The 20,646-nt window shown below is 40.0% G+C and overlaps 1 protein-coding gene across 1 annotated transcript in view; it reads left to right on the plus strand.

Moving 5' to 3' along the window:
• Window positions 1-20,646, plus strand: part of LOC311233771 (transgelin-like) — a 41,023-nt gene that overhangs the window by 364 nt on the left and 20,013 nt on the right. The gene's annotated exons all lie outside the window — the stretch shown is intronic.

The following is a 20,646-nucleotide window of genomic DNA, read 5'->3' on the forward strand; positions in this document are numbered from 1 at the left end:
TGTTTTTTTTTTTTTTTTTTTTTTTTTTTATATATACCTACGACGGTCAAAATGTCTGCTCCTTCTCATTCTCTCTGTACTTTAGCCGGCGAGAAGTTTCTCGGCAGAAAGATAAGGATGGAAGATCTGTTCTCTAACGTTAGATGTACTTGTTCATTCTCGCTCTCTCTCTCTTTTATATTATGTTTATATATTCCACCATCATCATCACTCCCAATCTCAGTATATCCCCCACCTCTGTATGTGTGTGTGCGCGCGTGTGTGGTGGATGCGCGCGTGCGTATGTAATTTCCTGTTTCTTACCAAGGAAACGAATCCGTTGCAATTACTGTAGAAAATTGCGGTAATCAGATCATAATACTTTTTTTTCTTTAGGAGGGGGGGGTGTTTTACTCGGAAACATTTTTGAAGGGGAAAGGTTTTCAGATTTTGATTAGAGACACAAATGTACTCAATGTACACCTTAAAATAATGGTTGATACTGGTTCTATGTGATGGTAAGAACACACAGTATGTCATTACTATTATACGTTCATATTTCGGCTTCATCATTTGTTTAGGTGGGGAAAGTACACGTTGTTCATGTTTTTAGCATTCTTTCACAATAGTGACATGTTTAAGTATTGTGAATAATACATATTAGTCAAGCTCGGGACCCAAAACAATTATAATAATACTGGTATACCTAGACATTTTTAAAGAGTTTTAAATTAAGTAGAATTGATTGTTTTACGCACGGTTGAATTGAAAAAAATTATGTCACTTCCTCATGACTGTCCCAATGGAATTGTAGTGTTTTTTTCGAAGGCGAGTAGTACATTATACTAACAGAGTGGAAGTAAACCAACTATAGTTTCACCTGATTTATATGGATGATTCGATTTGGTTTAGCCTAGTCTATATAACACAATTAAAGCATATTTTGAGATTTTTATCATTTGCACTGAAGACATGTTAAAATCTAATGTATATATCAATAAAAAGGTGTGTAAAATACAAAATAGTCTTATCTATGTTTAAATGATAAAGAAGACCTAAATATTATTTAAGCCACTTATAAAGTAAACCATAGGGACAGAAAAGTCACTGTATAACAGGAATGTCTCATATATATAATTTGTTTGCAGGCAAAGTAATACATGTACCAGAAATAGTATTGTATTTTGAGTACTATTCTACTGGATTACATTAGCAAACGGTGTTAAATATGTAATCTGTAATAGATTATAGATTGAATAACTGCCCTGCATGCCTGCCCACGACCAGACCTAGCACTATCAAATTCAGTTTGTTTGTAATTTACCTGCTGTGCTACTCTTGTATTATACTCAGTCTGTCAAATCCAAGGCCTCACATGCTACAGTGTGATGGTATCTTAGCAGGGCCAGCCCACAGTAAACATCTTATTGGAGCTTCAAAGCTGAGACGCGTGGTCAGTGTTGCGTAATTCATTGCATGCGCCGAATGCCTGACTGCAGTTGTACATGTGGCAGTCAAATTGTGTACATGTCGAGGGTCGTGTGACTTACACGGCCATGTGGGTCAAGGATCATGGGTCAAGATAAGGGTTTATGTCTCGGCGGGTGCCTCGAATAGACCTTGACATTGCTTAACCCTTTTCAGGGGGTGTGGTCTGAACATGATAATGATAATACATTCTAGAATCCAGAGATGCAATTCTGATGCAATTCTGATGAAGAAAGCTTAAGCGAGGGTTAGGCAAGTAGGGCCTACACTGTTAAAAAAAAAAAGGGCACTCTGAGAGATGCCTACACCCGTGCAAGTGGGCAAAGCCCTGCCCATCTGGTTAACATCTATGAAACGGCTATGAAAATGTTATTAGGATAGGGCTATAATTCGTTCCTGCTGTGGAGTGAGACACCTCACTAGAATTTACCTCAACTGTGGAACTTCTGTCTGACAGCTGTGCTCACTCACCACTCACTCACTGAACCACTGGAACGTCTCTGTTTATGAAGCACAAGGGTGCACTTGATGACACACCACGTCTAATTCTACTGCTACAGTCACGAGCGGCCTCTCAAATCAGCAGAAGTGTTTGTGTTTTACTTCAGAAATCTCCTGGTTTGGATTCTCTCCTTCGTAGACTGAGACCCCAATGTGACTGCCTGCCTACTTCAGACCAGCTGTCATGTTTGGCCAAATAGTGAACATTCTAATCTAAATACTCTGAATCTCCCCTCGGGGATAAATAAAGGTTTTCAATCAATCGATAAACACAATCTTGCCTAACCTAACACAATCTTAATCTAATAATACATTTTAGATCACTAGATTTGAGGGGTGCACCGATGTATCGGTCGGGTATCGGTATCGGCCGATAAGTGCCTTGTTGACTGCAATCGGCCTATCGGCCGATAAGCTCGGATGTGCCGATGGCAGTAGCCGATAAATATCCATCAATTTGTGTAGCGTCAAGACAAAAAAAAGTTCACTCGCGACCTGCACAACGCCGTCCCCAGCCCCCCCCCCACACACACACACACAAGCTACTGCATCAAAGTTACTACTTATGATTAACAAGACATTCGTTTTGTGGCATTAACGTTATATAGTTAGTGTTACATGTTCAATAACATCAGCATATTATTTACCCGAACGTAGCAAGCGTTCATACTAGCTCAGTTCCATCCGTTGCTCACAGAGCCCCGAGTTTTACCCATTCTGCAATCTGTTAATAACGTTTTCAATCAGACACATGTATAGAAAGGCTTTGTTTTATTATAACATTAGTTGCAGTAAAATCATTATGCCTCATTTAAGTCATCCTGCGGAGCTCAAAGCTAAACGTCAGCCGCGCCGCCATTGTTGTTGTAGAAAAGCTCTCGTCAACTCAAAATCAATGGCGGACAAAAGCCGAAGTAAAAAATGTATACATGCTTGCCGATTGGTGGTAACAGCAGAGGCGGGTGCAAGCGGTGTGTGACGTAATTGGCAGAATCTACTGTCAATCAAAATTTCATTGGTTGAGAGTAGACAATAGTATCTAGCTGCAGCCCAGCAGGTAGACCATGCTGGGAGAACTAGTATCTAGCTGCAGCCCTGCAGAACATACTGGGAGAGAGATGGTGCTATTTCTTGATGTTTCCTTTTTTTAAAGTAAAGAGGCCTATGTTCATATCGGTGAGCACAATTTGTAACACAAATATACAGTAGTTTCATAAAAAAAAATATATATATATATATTACAAAAAAAAATATTACAAAAAAAAATATTTTAAAAATATTTAAAAAAAAATTGTTGCCACAAATATCGGTATCGGCCGATTGTGTTAGTTGAACTATCGGTATCGGTGGCAAATTTTCATATCTGTGCATCCCTACTAGATTTCTCAACTTCTAATAACGCATACATTTCCTGATTAGACCAAGATGACAGAACAGGTGGCCATATAGCGAACATTAAATATTTGAACCTATAAACAAACACGAAACAGTTCTGACAGCACAATATTGATTTAAGGTGATCCTTTATTAATCCCTTTGGTAAAATTCAGGTGTCAAAGCAGCAAGTGAGTGGTGCAGTATGTACAGTATGAACAATATGAAAACTGAGCTGTGTGGACTAGGCTTGGGCGGTATGGCGGTATTACGGTATACCAGGCACGCAGGGCTCCAGGGTGCGCCCGTTTTGGTCTCATTTTGCGACCAAAACTCAGAGCTGTGCGACTGGATGTTTTCCCTTGTCGCACTGGTGCTCCCAGTTCCCAGCAGGTCTGTCTGTCTGTGTGTGTTTACTTGGCGTCTTTTTCCCCGTGGCCATTTGCGGTAAAAAATAATAATAAAAAATATCTGCCTTTGATTGGTTATAACACGTGCATTATGCAAAGACCAGCCCAGATCTGCCTCTGATAATCACCCTGCCATTATTATTCGCTGAATGACAGCGTCTCATACTGGTTTCATAATACAACGTTTCCGAATGGACGTTTGGATTAAACAAAGTGTATGCAGTGATGCTTTCCCAGCGGAACACAAGCTGCTTAACGTTACACAGGTATGTTATACACGTTAATTAAGCTATGTAACGTTAGGGCGCAGCCATTTAGCTTCAGCTAACGTTAAGATAGCAGGAGCCGTCGGCCAACAAAGCTGTTTCAACAAATTTTTCACAAAATGGATTATCTGATTCAAACGTTATTCAAGCCTCCCGTGACCAGTAAGTAGTTACTACTACTCAATAGTGTTGTCACGATACGGGAATTTCAACTTCGATACGATACCTTGAAAAGTATCGATACTTCGATACCATTTCGATATATAAAAAAAAATATATATATATATATATATATATATATATTTTTTTTTTTTTTTTTTTTTTTTTTTAACAAATTTAGCTTTTGTTGCTGGTTGATTCTCCTCGGCTTCTCTCTGGTACTATAAGAGAAGATAAATATAACACTTTTAAAACCCTTTGTTTATCTTTAGATCACACATTTAAAAATAACTGTTCATCTCACTTCAATCATTTTTATTGCAAATGCAGAACATGGTATTTTCTCAAGCAGACAGATGTAAACACTGTAATCTGTGTTGCATGTACCTGACAAACTGAACTGTTTGTATTACAGTTAGTAACAGTTTCGATTTTTATTTAAAGATAACGAGAGCGAGCGAGAGAGAGAGGTAGCGGTAGAGAGAGAGACAGAGAGAGAGGTAGCGGTAGATAGAGAGAGAGAGGGAGAGAGAGAGGTAGCGGTAGATGGATAGAGAGAGAGAGAGAGGCTATGCTCGGAGCATTTTAGTAACGTTACATTTTTCAACAAGATTGCTGCTATTTAAACACTTGATGGAAACGGGGTAACGTTAACCTTATGTCGACTGTAGTATTGTATGACCTCGACATAACGTTTAAACGTTAACGTTACTCCGTTTCCATGCAGTATTTATAACGGTGGCCAGCTAAGCTAACGGAGCTAACTGCTAGCAGTAGCTAACGTTAGCTGGTAGCTGTAACGTTACAACGAATCAGCTGTTGATATTATGCGCCATCAGTAGACAACGTATCATGTATTAAACTAGAGTTAATGGTTTAATGCTTCAGTCACAGTGACGTTGAAAGAGCAGCTGTCACGAACCTCTTTCATTTATTTATGGAGATCCGCGCTGGCACTGCTAAAATGTTTGTTTACTAACTGAAGAGTAGACTGCTCTGTGAGGGGGAGGGCTGGACTCGGAGCAGCCCCGGGAGGGGCAAGCGCGCTCTGAACAGCGCGTCATCAACTTGCTGTAGAACACTCGCCAGCTGGTACCGATACTGCAGAAAGTATCGGTATTTCTGCAAATGAGTATCGAAGCCGTTTTAAATATTCAGTATTGATATGTATCGATACTTCGATATTTTTGACAACACTACTACTCAACCACAGAAATGTGCGCTATGTGCCTAAACTTTGCTAGTCAAGACTCGACAGTACGCTGGGTTGAGGCACAGGCGGAAGTGGCCAGTTTTCAAAATAAAATACCTGAAAGACTATTAGTATAGGGAGGTGTAGTGGTTACATGATTGCCGTTTCCGGCCGGTCCACAATCTTGAAAACACAATGTATTTGCCCATTTCTAAATCGTCTCATTTATAACAAAGCATCAACATTTGCATGGTGTACCTTTCTGTGCGTATTCATCCACAATCTATAGCTCAACATGAAAATATTCACAATTAATTGTAAAAAAAAAAAAAAAAAATCTCTTTTATTTCAACCAAAAATGCTTAACAAATAATGTTAGTGATAGAAGGGAACTCATTTTGTGCAAAAATGGAAAGCTTTCCAAATGTTCATGGGGTAGAATTGTTACAATAGCCGATAATCAATTTTACCAAAGATAAATCCCTATACAGGTGGACCTCGCAGGCGGTCCAAAGTGACGTCAGACTACACCTCCCTATTTAGGAGCCAATTGTTTGCATGATTAAAAACGATGGTTCGAACATCCGTTCGAAAAACCCTGGCGAATGTTCGAATCCCAAAAACAGGCTTGGGACAGCTCTAACTGGAGCTGAGCTGAATGTGTTAAAATAGACATAAAAAGGTGAAGGATTGGACTTTGCGAGCTAACTGTAATACAATGTTATTTTTTACAATAATTTACATAACATCTTAAGAAATTACTAATTTGTATGGAAACTGACAAAAAAGGTAATGGTAAAGGTAACGCTTAAAATGTATTATTGCAGCGGCAAAAGGCGCAGTGGACCTAAATGAAAAAGTTAGGCGCACTGGTGCAACCAATGTAAAAAGTTAGTCTGGAGCCCTGCCAGGGTATTTAGAAATGTCGTCGGTAGGATTTTCAATACCATGACGTCATAGACTGTGCGCCACGCAACGTTATAGTGTGTTCCTTTTTACATTTACATTTAGTCATTTAGCTGACGCTTTTATCCAAAGTGACTTACAAGTTCTGTACGACAAGTCATCAGGAAGGGTACAACTCTATCAGCTGAGTAACAATGTTCATCAAAGTGTTGCGTGTTACAGTGTAGGTTAGTTTATTAGGACAAGTGCATGATTGTAAGGTTAGTTAGGGTTAGAGTTTTTTTATATATATTATTTTATATTATTATTTCAGATAATGGTTGAAGAAGTGTGTCTTAAGTCGATGGCGGAAGATTGGACGGGTTTTGGCTGTCCTAACTGGGGTGGGTAGTAGGGCTGTTGTTGACAGAGTCTGGCTATGGGGTGACAATGTGGTCAAGAGGCATGGTTTCTACCTTCAGCCATTAATCAGCATGGTTTATTATTTGCATGGTAAGGCAGCAGTACATGAGTTCTCCTCTCCGTGAGAGGCAGGTGGGAAAGAGAGAGGGGGAGGAGACATCTCCTTAAATACACTCCACCTGGTGGTAGCATTAGTGGCTCCACCTATAGCGCCCTCTAGTGGAAACAGTTATGTACAGTCAGTGGAAACAGTTAAGGCGAGACACTACAGGTGAATAGGGTAAACAATTTAACTAATAGATGGGGATGCCCCGATCACGTTTTTTGCCACCGATACCGATTGTCGTGAGCCATATCGGCCAATACCGATCCGATACCGATCGTTTTTTATTAAAAGAAATTAAAATTTATTTTATATAAATTTTTTTTATTTATTTTTTTATAATATATATATATTATATAATTAGACTTGTACTTGTATTATCTGCGAGACATCGCCACCACGCAACAAGCTCCACTGTCTGTGTGTACTCTAGTAGCCTCCAGCTACGGCCAGGATTCTCCGGAGCTGCACCTGGACCCTATACTAGGGTTGGGCACCGAAAACCGGTTCTAATAGGAACCGGTTCCTAACTTCCGGTTCTGTTTTTTTTTACTTTAATACCCTAGTTACAGTACAGCAACCAAATTAAACTGTATCAAGTCAACTGAAAATGTGAATAGTATGATTTTAATTTAAAAAAATTAAAAATCTCCTTCGAAATAAGCTGTGACCTGTTTTGACCTGCACCTCAAAGAATCGGAATCGAGAATCGTTTAGAACAGGAATCGATATGGAGAATCGGAATCGGAACCGGAATCGTTCAAATCCAAACGATGCCCAACCCTACCCTATACTCGAGTAGCCTCGAGCTACGGCAAGGATTCTCCGGCGCTGCAGCTGGACCTAGTATTGGTATAACGTTAAATCACATTCACAAGCCCTCAGCTCGAATACGCATCGAATCAGTGTTATAAGACATTGATATCAGGAGCTATCTGTAGCTACTGCTAGCCGGATATATAACGTTAATACAACGCCTCAGTGAATTATTTAGTTCAATGGGACATTTCGTTTTGAACAGTGAACTAGCTTGCGCTAACGTCAGCTAACAGCTAACAGGTATTATACACTCTACTAGACTTTGTGGAGCGTTTGTTTATGTCAGGAGCTATCGGTAGCTGGCCGGCTAGATACCGTTCGGTTAGACAATGCCTCATCATGTATTAAACTAAAAGTGAATAGTTGACTGGGTCATTTTGTAACGGTAGCTAAGCTAACGTTAGCTCATGGAGACGCCGTCCTCCCGTGTCCCGTCCCACTAGAGTAGACCACTACTAGACCCGTGTTTACATGCGTGCACTGCTGGAGGGATGAGCAGACGCCGCACCACCCGGTGTTGAGACAGAACTCAGCGACAGCGAGTGAAATCGGTTTTGACGCAATAAAGCATTATCACAGATCACCGATCGCATATTTATACAGAGTATCGGCCGATAACGATCGGTGGCCGATCGATCGGGGCATCCCTACTAATAGATATCACAATGAAACTTCCCCAGTTGATTACTTATATTAAGACAAGACTTTTTTGTATTACAATACAAGTTTTCTGAAATTGTATGTTTAAATATGCAAATGAGGCATGATCTACTTAAATATGCACTAATTTGCATATAATTCCAGGACAGAAATCTGAACATTGGATAAAGCCATTTTCAAAATTATAGTTTCATTTTGTTGACATATTAGAGCCAAAGGTTATTACAGAGGGGATTTTGGATATCTCTTTTTATCACTCCATAAATCAGAAAATACTCCATTCAGTCAATTTTTATGGTAAAATTCCATATTTCGCCATGTTTTTAGGAATAAAATGTGATATAAATCAGGGTATTAAGAATGCGATATCAACAAACCCTTCTGTAAATACCTTCAGAACATAGATATGAATAGAACTGGAAGGTTTGGTGTATGTGAGTGCTACTGAAGTGGAGATTTCTGGCTCAGAGTATGAGGAAAAACTCTAAACTCATTTTTGGGAAAACTCCTTCAAAGTTCTGTATTGTAAAATGCCATACTTTTTTTTTAAACGGATATTTACAAACACAATACCTAATCAAACCATTAGTAATAGACAACCTAAACGCATGCCTGATAACTGAATAATAATAATAATAATAATGATGTTATTGAACTGAACAGAACTACACACAGGCTACAAACAGTGTAGTACAGTGTAGTACCCCCTAATAGGCAAAACATATTTGAATAGATATCACTATGAAACTTTCCCAGTTTGTTATGTACATATAAACTAAGAAAAAATATATTGCAAGTTCTCTGAATTGTATGTTTATATATGCAAATGAGGCACTTCTCCATTAAATATGTGCACATTTATGGATGCAATAAGGCAAAATGAAGTAAAATAAACAACTAAATGTGTGTTATTGATGATTTATTGTTTCATAGAAGACATGTTTAGGAAGCAAAATATAACAATCTCAAAATCAACAAAAAAAAGGATATTTGCCTATTCACCTGGCGTGTCTCGCCTTAATACAGTTACTTGCAATCCTACATAGAACCTCTAACTTTAACAGCCGTCTTAAATGTTTCGAAGCTTCGTTCGATGGGCATGGGATTCGAATATGAAAAGAAGTCTATTATGTAAAAAAAATATATATATTTTTTATTTTTTATTTTTTTGCTAAATCAACTCTGCCTCTCTGTTAACCCATTCTCCGCCACCACTTTGATTCGTCCTAAGACGTCCTCTGCCAGCTCTATTTGTCTATGGAGATGTTCGCCTTCTTTGCAGGGCTATAACTTTTTAAATTGTATTGCTAAATTGACATTACTATGGCCCATTCAACATCAATTATCTATCGTTCAGGATGTAGGAATGTTTAACTTTTTCATTCACACATTCATACTAAAATACTGTCTGGAGTATAAATATGTTTTTATCGTTTTCTGCTGTATTTCATAGAACGTGAGATATAGCCATTTATGCATAAGATCATCAAATGCAGTTTGATAGCGATTGGCAGATAAAAAATTTCAACTGTACATGATCCTAGACATTATGACTTATCATCTGATGTTGACCGGAGGGGGGGGGGGGTCGTTTATAATGCAATGACCGACGTTAAATGATTCATGTTGTATGGGTGATATATAGATTAGAGCAGTTTGTATGGTTAATAATAATAAAAAATGCTGAAACTCACCGCAGCTTCCTCTTACCGTTGGGTGATCAGCGTGGAGCAAAAAGAGCGCTATTATGGGATGTTGATCTAGATGAACCATTTCCGGGTTGTATAATACTATATACGTCCAAATAACGGTGTTTATTGAGTTATGGCAACGGATCGATTATCCAGTGTGTCGAGATGGAGTCCCGGGAGCGATCGCGAGTGGCGGACGGAATAGGGGGGACACCAAGAAACTTCCGGCCCCCACTTCCGGTTTGGCACCTCGCCGATCGGCCACCAGGTGGCGGTATTGAAGCGCTGGAGAGTTGAGCGGAGTCCTACAGCACCAGTCATGACTCCGTGGGTGAAATATGAATGCCATGACATAGGGCTTGGCGATAAAACGATAACTATCGCGATAAATTATTTCCTCGAAATAAACATGAAACGTGGTCGCAAAGTTTCGATATATCGATTTTCCAAGCTTGGATATGAGCACACGCACTAACAACCAATCAGTGAAGGAGATGGCCGATAGCGGAAGGAGACCCGCGCTGCACCTCTGGGTAGAGAGGTAGGACTCAAGTAGTAAACAAGGCTGGCTAGGATAATTAGCTTGCACGGCGCTATTTTATAGTTTACGTGCCGAGTGGGTGTGTGGCGTGAATTCTGAGGCCACGGTTATAGTAGTGTGGGGTATACGGTGGACGTCGTTGCAATGTATTGGGGCGAAACGGAGTATTTTAGGGTCATATTTAGTACATTGTCATGGGATACACGTAGGCCTGCCGCGATAAGCAATACATCGATTAATTGCTGCGATAATTAAAATGAATGCAATGATTTTGACGGGCGCGATTAATTGCTATTTGCGCGTTTGTTTTAATGAGGCGGAACCAGTGCCCCTCAGTCACTGTCCGTGTTGGGAGGCGGGCCGCTGACGTTACTAGAGTACAGCACGGGAGCTCCGTGGGGCAACGCCACATAGACATTTCTCAATAGTGTTGCTCCTTTTAACCAAGTAGCATTATTTGTAGTGTAACGTTAGCTATTTTTAGACCCAAGTAGTTACTCGCTACTGCCCGGAGAAACTGGACTGCTAAATAAAGATAAAAGATCTAGCGTTCGTTGATGCTCATTCAATGCTATTGCTAACAACATTAGCTAAATAGCTAACAAACTAAATACAACGTTACAAGTACAACACAGAATAACGTTAATACAATTACATGCATCATTGTTTACAATGAACGGGTGGGGCTAGTCAAAGGACTGGACACGGGGACAAGTTAAACATGAATACATTTATTATAACACTCCGGTAGTTTCGAGTCGTGCTGCAGTGCTTACGCACCACAGCTATTCTATTATATACTGCTTTGACGCTTCCTCCTCATCGTTGATTGCCTGTAGTAGCTGCATCTAACGTTAGTAGCTAACGTTAAAACTAACCTAAAGTTAGTTGTTCACCAACAATTTGTTTTATCATTAGCTCAAAAACATCATATCATTAGCCCAAGTTGTCGGCTCATAGTTTCTGCTTAGGATAATCACAACAATACTTCCGGTCCGGTCGGTGGGCTTCAAAATAAAAGTCTAAAACACCGGAAAAGACGGAGCGGTGGGCTTCAAAATAAAAGTTTTGGGAAATAAATTTCTCAAAAAAAATTCTCTAACCGGTCGCAATAATATCGCTTATCGCGATATTTTCGGGGGCAATTAATCGCCCAGCAAAATGTGTTATCGTGGCAGGCCTAGATACACGGCTTGCTCTGGCTAACTGCTAACGTGCGCGGACTGATGACGACATCAACTCGAGACATTCGCAGCAGCAAAACAAGTCTATTAATAGCCCGTCCATCGGCGCCGGGCATAAGAAGTTAATTAAACTTGACAGACATTATATCGACGATAATTATCGATATCGAGTTATATGAAAATAATTTTATAATTTTATCGCGATAATGTTTTTGGCCATATCGCCCAGCCCTACCATCACAGAAATTTGAAATATTGATCTCGATGACGGCGTAATCCGTCATTGGCAGATTAAGCATGGCGAGGAATGACGTCTGAATCCGTCATTGGCGAAAGATGGGTTAACTACAACAAGCAATGCTGTTTGTTATTTAAGATGCGGTCGGACTCGGCACTGACAGATTTGTGTTCATTGTGCTGCTTTTATAAAGCCTCAAATGACTGCTTACAATATTTCATGAAAGCAAAGTGTTTAGTTTGTCTAAGATTTAAAAAGGTTTAATCTTTACAGCACTGACAAAGTTGAACAAAGTGCTGTACAAGTCCCACAACACATTTCTTTTAATACAATTAAAAACAAAATATTAATTTCATTTATATTTTTTTAATTTCGAAGCTTTGAATAAAAAATCTAATCTCGGCCCCGAAGCTTCGAATTCCCAAAAAAAAATCGAAGGTCAGCCCTAGTGGGTAGTTCATTCCACCATTGTGGGGCAAGGACTGAGAATAGGTGGCATCTCTTTGATGACCCTCCCGGGGCTTGGATAGGAGTAGGTCTGAGGCGGCCAGAAGATGCAGAGTGTCCTGTGGGTCGCCCATCTTGCATGTGTGTGACAAATAGACTTATTCTTCTATAGAATGCGGTTATGGACCGGTGGCCGTCCGTTTATTAACACTTTGATCGCCATGGTTAAATTCATAATTTACCATCTCTAGCCAGCTCTATTTGTCTATGGAGAAGTTCCCCTTCTTTGCAGGGCTATAACTTTTTAAATTCTATTGCTAAATTGACATTATTATGGCCCATTCAATGTCCTATATCCATTGTTCAGGGTGTAGCAACATTATACTTTTTCATTCACATATTTATACTAAAATATGGTCTAAAGTATAAGTATGTTTTTATCGTTTTCTGCAGCTTTCTCCAGAACTTGATTTATAGCCCCAAATGCATTATATTGATGATCAAATACAGTTTGGTAGCGATCGGTGCCAGATGAAAAATTTCAACTGGAGGTACTTCTAGAAGTTACTACGTATCATCTGATATTGACCGGATGGGCGGGGGGTCGTTTATAATTCCGTGGGCAACGTTATATCATTCGTCTAGTGTGGGTCATATGGTCATCAGAGCAGTTTATATGGAACACGTTAGAAAATAACGCTGGATCTTACCGTATCTTCCTCGCGCCGTTGGACGATCAGCTTGGAGTAGACAGTTTTCGATTATGGGATGTTGATATAGATGAACCATTTCCAGGTTGTATAATACTATATACGTCCAAATAACGTTGTTTATTGAGTTAGGGCGAGCGATTGATTATCCAGTGTGTTGAGATGGAGTCCGGCTAACGATCGTGAGTGCCCGGACGAAATATGGATGAGCACCGTCTGTTTGGCGTGTCACTTCCTGTTGGCCGATCTGCCGATCGCCCACCAGATGGCGCTCTTGAACCGTTAGACAGTTGAGTGGAGCTCACCAGTACATCTCATGTCTCCGGAGGAGAAATATGATTTCGATCACAGATTTTTGAAATATTGATATCAAAGACTAGTTACGGCGTCTTCGGCAGAATGAGCATGGCGAGCAAAGACGAGTTACGGCGTTCCCGGCGATTAAAGTGTTAAGGTCGAATGGACCATAGTAGGGGTGGACGGTATAAACGGTATGAATTTGCTCTACGGTATGGATTTTGACTATACCGTGTAACCGGTAGAGTAGCTCTAAAATAGCAATGACGTCATGTAACCACATTTCACTCGCATTTGCCCCTAAAAATAGATAGAATTAGTCATAGATAATAGATATGTGCGAACTGGAAAAAGTTATTTAGGAGGCTTCGCGCAGTGGGCGTGCCAGCCCCTACCGCACGCATGTAAACACGGGTCTAGTACTGACTATCTGTATGTCATGTATGTCATATATGTCTATATGAATTGAAAATGGGGGACCCTGATGGAAACAAGACAAACGTCTTTCTCAGGTCTGCATCCCCTTAACAATTGTATGTATTGAGCCGTACTGTATTGTACCCATTCTGCAATCTGTTAAATAAAGTTTTCATTCATTCATTCATAGTAGTCTAGTGGGACAGGACACGGGAGGACGGCGGCGTCTCCCTGAGCTAACGTTAGCTTAGCTACCGTTAAACTTACAAAATGACCCAGTCAACTATTCACTTTTAGTTTAATACATGATGAGGCATTGTCTAACCGAACGGTATCTAGTCGGCCAGCTACCGATAGCTCCTGACATCAACAAACGCTCCACAAAGTCTAGTAGAGACGTGTATGCTACCTGTTAGCTGTTAGCTGACGTTAGTTAACCGTTCAAAACGAAATGTCCCATTGAACTAAATAATTCACTGAGGCGTTGTATTAACGTTATATATCCGGCTAACAGTAGCTACAGATAGCTCCTGATATCAATGTCTTATAACACTGATTCGATGCGTATTCGAGCTGAGGGCTTGCTGAGCACAGTTAAGTAACGTTCAGGGGAGGAAACTAACTTTTTGGCTTACCAGCCAACTGGCGAGTATCTGATTTTTTTTACCAGACAAACTGATTTTTTACCAGCCAAAAAAAATCGCTAATTGTGATAATTACTTCTTTGTATGTCTTCGTCTAAATTGATTTTCAATCATAGTAATAAATCACACCGTGTCTCTACTCTTTCAAATATTTAGTAGCATAAAACATTAATAACAGTCTCTACTCTTCACAATATTAGCATAACACATATTAACATGAAAGAGGGATCTATTCTGGACTGGGTTGGGCTGAACTGGGCAGTGAAAGATGCTGGGTTGGACTGGGTTGGGCAGTGAAAGAAAAAAACCGAAGTATGTTGTGAAGTGTATAGATAGATAGATGTGAAATGTATAGATGTAGCAGTACTGTCTATCTGTATGTCGTGTATGTCATATGTTATGATGAATTGAAAATGGGGGACCCTGATGTAAACAAGACGAAAGTCTTTCTCTGGTCTGCATCCCCTTAACAATTGTGTGTATTGAGCCGTACTGTATTGTAGGGGTGGACGGTATAAACGGTATACGGTATAAACGGTATGAATTTGCTCTACGGTATGGATTTTGACTATACCGTCTAAACCAGTAGTGCAGCTCTAAAATACCAATGACGTCATGTAACCACAGCGCGACTATTTCACTCGCATTTGCCCCTAAAAATAGATAGAATTAGTCATAGATAATAGATATGTGCGAACTGGAAAAAGTTATTTAGGAGGCTTCGCGCAGTGGGCGTGCCAGCCCCTACCGCACGCATGTAAACACGGATCTAGTAGTCTAGTGGGACGGGACACGGGAGCTCAGCTGTCGGCGGCGTCTCCCTGAGCTAACGTTAGCTTAGCTACCGTTACAAAATGACCCAGTCAACTATTCACTTTTAGTTTAATACATGATGAGGCATTGTCTAACCGAACGGTATCTAGTCGGCCAGCTACCGATAGCTCCTGACATCAACAAACGCTCCACAAAGTCTAGTAGAGAGAGACGTGTGTGTGCTACCTGTTAGCCGTTAGCTCACGTTAACGCGAGTTAGTTCACCGTTCAAAACGAAATGTCCCATTGAACTAAATAATTCACTGAGGCGTTGTATTAACGTTATATATCCGGCTTAGCCGGATAGCTCCTGATATCAATGTCTTATAACACTGATTCGATGCGTATTCGAGCTGAGGGCTTGCTAACGTTATTCCAATATAATAGGGTCCAGGTGCAGCGCCGGAGAATCCTGGCCGTAGCTCTGCTCGAGGCTACTGAGTATAGGTCCAGGTGCAGCTCCGGGGAAACCTGGCCGTAGCTGGAGGCTACTAGAGTACACACAGACAGTGGAGCTTGTTGCGTGGTGGCGATGTCTCGCAGATAATACAAGTACAAGTCTAATTATATAATATATATATTTTATAAAAAAAAAAAAAAATTATATAAAATAAAAAAAAAAAATTATCAAAAACGATTATACCGTGATATATACCGTTACCGTCTATGCTTCAAATTATACCGTGATATAAATTTTAGACCATACCGTCCACCCCTACTGTATTGTACCCATTCTGCAATCTGTTAATAAAGTTTTCAATCAGTCAATCAAGTTAACTTTGAAACTCGGTTGTCAAGCCACGTCAATGTTGTGTATGCATCCGAGTGTTCACTGTGCCTTTAAGACGGCACGGTGGCCTTACGACAGTGCTGTGAAGTACCGTCAAGTGTTGTGGTCATTTGGGTTGGTCTGCTGTTGTGCACTGGTTGAGCTAGCCCCTTTCGTTTCGTGACTGCGATGTGCAAGCCAGGGGCTTTTGAGCATGAAATAAAATGTCTAACCTTACGTCGTAGTCCGGTGCGCAATAGACTAACATACACCTCTGTAATTTAAATGTGTCCTTGCCTTGGACTCGAGAGTTGTACTAGGGTTGGATGCAGTTCCCCGTTGCTCAGTCTGTCTGTTTTCCATCTTCTGTGTTTAACGTTATCTGTTTGCGAGTGCTTCCTTGACTGATGGCCAGTACCACGGGACTTTTATTCAACATTCTATATTTCCGCGGGTTGGCCAGTACTGCAGGAACTTTTATTCAACATTCTATATTTCCGCGGGTTGGCCAGTACAGTACTGCAGGAACTTTTATTAAACATTATATATGTCCGCGGGTTGGCCAGTACTGCGGGAACTTTTATTAAACATTATATATGTCCGCGGGTTGGCCAGTACAGCGGGAACTTTTATTAAACATTATATATGTCCGCGGGTTGGCCAGTACTGCGGGAACTTTTATTAAACATTATATATGTCCGCGGGTCTTGTGCAGTGCTCTCGTGGCACTGTCAACTCGCCAGACTGGCGAGTGGTCTTCATGAATCACTCGCCAAACGTAAAAAATACTCTCATTTGGCGAGTAAAGTGGCCTAATTTCCTCCCCTGGTAACGTTATACCAATAGGGTCCAGGTGCAGCGCCGGAGAATCCTGGCCGTAGCTCTGCTCGAGGCTACTCGAGTATAGGTCCAGGTGCAGCTCCGGAGAATCCTGGCCGTAGCTGGAGGCTACTAGAGTACACACAGACAGTGGAGCTTGTTGCGTGGTGGCGATGTCTCGCAGATAATACAAGTACAAGTCTAATTATATAATATATATATTTTATAAAAAAAAAAAAAATTATATAAAATTAAATTAATTTTTTTTATCAAAAACGATGATACCGTGATATATACCGTTACCGTCTATGCTTCAAATTATACCGTGATATAAATTTTAGACCATACCGTCCACGCCTAGACCATAGGTCCACTTCCAGACATTGGATGATTGTGGATTCGGGTATCGGAGCATTTTTCTAACGTTTTGAGAGTGGATTTGTGCGTGAATGTGGACTCGGGAACACGTTGTTTGGGTAAGTAAGTTATGTTATGGTTAAGCGTATGGAAGATGAACGTATGAGGGTCCAGATATCTTTTCTTTTTTTTAAACTCAATTTTTATTTGCATTTTTGGATTACAAGCATACAAACGACATCATCTTTGAATATTATTTTCATATCAGTCGGTCTTCCAGGTACATAATACATAGACATAATTAGGGCTGCAACGATTAGTCGACATAATCGACGACGTCGATTATAAAAAATCGTCGACGAGAAATTGTTGCGTCGATTAGTCATAAAACATTTTTTTTTTTTTTTTTTTTTGTGCACTACCTATCTTTGTGAGAGTGGCTTCTCAGGGTTCCAGACAACATCATAACATGATGATCCCATAGCAAATTTTGGACATTGAAAACATTGTTCCCCTGCAGGAGATGATGATCAGACTAGACACACAATACATTACACACGCACTCCTCTCACTCACACACAGCGATCAGAGTAAGACACACACATACACACTCCTCTCACTCACACACAGCGATCAGAGTAAGACACACACACATACACACTCCTCTCACTCACACACAGCGATCAGAGTAAGACACACACACATTCACACTCCTCTCTCTCACACACAGCGATCAGAGTAAGACACACACACATACACAAATTACACAGTACACACCTCTCACTCACACAGCGATCAGAGTAAGACACACACACAAATTACACAGTACACACACTCCTCTCACTCACACAGCGATCAGAGTAAGACACACACACATACACACACACACGGACTCCTCTCACACACAGCAAACAAAAGTTATTTAAAGTACACTTCCACTTTAATTTGTATTATTTAATTTATTTATCTTGTTATGAGTGATTGCTGTATTGTTCTTCAAATACATTTTCATTTAAAGTGGCTTAAAGATCCAAATTCAAATGTTTCATGAGTCATTATTTTAATTTGCTATGGGATCATCATGTTATGATGTTGTTGTTTGGTCCTGACAAGAGTCTCAAAGTCTGGGGTGATGGTAGACAAGCAACTCTGAGGTCATGCTCAATGTCCAATCTGTTCCTCTGCTCTGTCTTCAGCTGGACCAGAGCTGAGAAGCCACTTTCACAAAGATAGGTAATAAAAAAAAAAAAAAAAAAAAAAAAAAAAAAAATTGTTGTTGTTTACATTGGTTTTCGATTAGTCGACTAATCGAAAAAATAATCGGCAGATTAGTCGACTACCAAATTAGTCATTAGTTGCAGCCCTAGACATAATGTATAACACCGTTAAACAGACATAAACAATAAAGAAAAGATTTTAATACCCAAAAACGGAAACAAAAAATACCAAAAAGCAAAGCAAAAGTTCCACAGACATAAATAATAAATTGAAAAAACATAAAACAATTGTCATACCCAAATAATAGAAATAAAAAATACTAACTAAAGCAAAAATGTGCGACATGGGTTCAGAGACCCTCCTTGAACCTCTTTCCTCCTTTACCCTTCGCCCTCTTGTGTTGCATTTGTTCCTTCCTCTGTGATGTCGTTTTCGTTCCCCTTATAATCATCCCACTTTCTCCATCTTTCCCCAAATTTCTCTTCCTGTAGCCTCAGCATGTGTTATCCTCTCCATATCCTGTATCTCCTCTACTATTCCTACCCATTTTGCTATTGTCGGTGGATCTTCTTTGTACCACGCCGGATATCTTTTCTTAGAATGCGGGACGTTCGTATGGATAATTGTCAGAGTTATGAATGCCGGGAGTGTATGGTTGGTAAACCGTTCCAGTTTGACTGATTGTTACGGGTGGGAATCACCAGTTTCATCACGATACGATATCGATTCTTTGGACAACGATACGATATTTGCCGATATCAGTCTGCCACGATACAATTCGGTTCAGGTGCCTGCGATCGATATGAGACGATATTATATGCCCATTTAACACAATCGGTAACATTTAGATCAATTAAAAAAAGGCAACGGAAATATCATTTGACATTTTTATTTTTGAGCTCTTCCAGACATTTAAATGAAAAACAATATTGTTTTTAATACAAATAGACCTCTTGTTCACTGTAAAGTGGCACGTTTTGATATATTGAGCTTTAAACTTTAAGTAAAAATCTTTGGAACTCACAACACGCAACCTAAAACCCCTTCCTCTCCCAAACCGCTCCTACAATTGTTTTATGTTGCATGATGATCATGAATACATTTATTACGTATTGTTATTTATATGTTTAAATATCAACATTATCTGTCCATCCTCAGTAAATTTACTATAAATATAATATACTCCTGACTTCATCTGGTCTTTCTAAATGCACACAGGGAGAATGCAGTCACGTTGAGTGTACATACAGAAATAAGCACACAAAAAAGCATATACAATGAATCATAACAATAAGACAACAAGATGAGGCAAAAAGCAAGGATAACAAATCAATTAAAACAAATACAACTTGATTGACAAATGTTGGAGATCAAGGTCTTAAACTCTGCAACAGAGGAGAGAATCTCAAGCTTTAAGGGCTGTTGAAGTCAATTTTATGAGCTAGGAGCATCGAAGCAATGAAGATTTACCCTGTTACAAGCAAACTCTGGGAACCTTAAGTATAGCACAGAACACTGAGGCTATGGTTAGACTAGTGTATTCCTGGCGTTTTTTATACGTTTTTGACGACGTTTGATGTCCTATCTACACAGAAATGCGTTTTTTGGCGTTTTTTTGTGGATACGGCTGAAACGCAAAATTGTGTTTGCGTTTGGAGATACGCAAAAAAAACGCTTCGACAACAGCGTGTAGTCAGCACGGAGCAGTTGTTGCGAAAACGCCCATGCGCAGTAGATATCATCTGCGTGCCCTTCCGGTGACAACAGTGTGTGTGTTTGGGACAGAGCTCCGTGTCCCAAATAGCTTCAGCTACCATGTGTTGTCAAGTTATTGTTATAAGGACCCCAGTCCAAGCTACAACAGTCTGCATTCCCTTAACAATTGTTTGTATTGAGCCGTATTGTATTGTACCCATATGCAATATGTTAAATAAAGTTTACATCCATTCATTCTGCTAGCATTACCGATTGCATGAGCAGCTGGCTAACGTGAGCTATCAGGATTCAGACCCTGTTAGCTCAGAGTTCCTCTTTCAACTTAACAAGCATTAAACAAAATGGCCCAGTCATCTATTCACCTTTGTTTAATACACACAGCGTTGTCTCTAATGTTATCTAACTACTGATAGCTCGCGATATCATCAGTTTTGGTGCTGGCTAATAGCGTGAGCTAACGTTAGCTTCTAGCCACAACGCTATATTGTTATAATGGCATACTCCATTGACGTTAGCATGCAGCTAA

The sequence above is a fragment of the Notolepis coatsorum genome, assembly GCF_963971535.1.
Source record: "Notolepis coatsorum genome assembly, chromosome: 8".
In the NCBI taxonomy this organism is placed as follows: Eukaryota; Metazoa; Chordata; class Actinopteri; order Aulopiformes; family Paralepididae; genus Notolepis; species Notolepis coatsorum.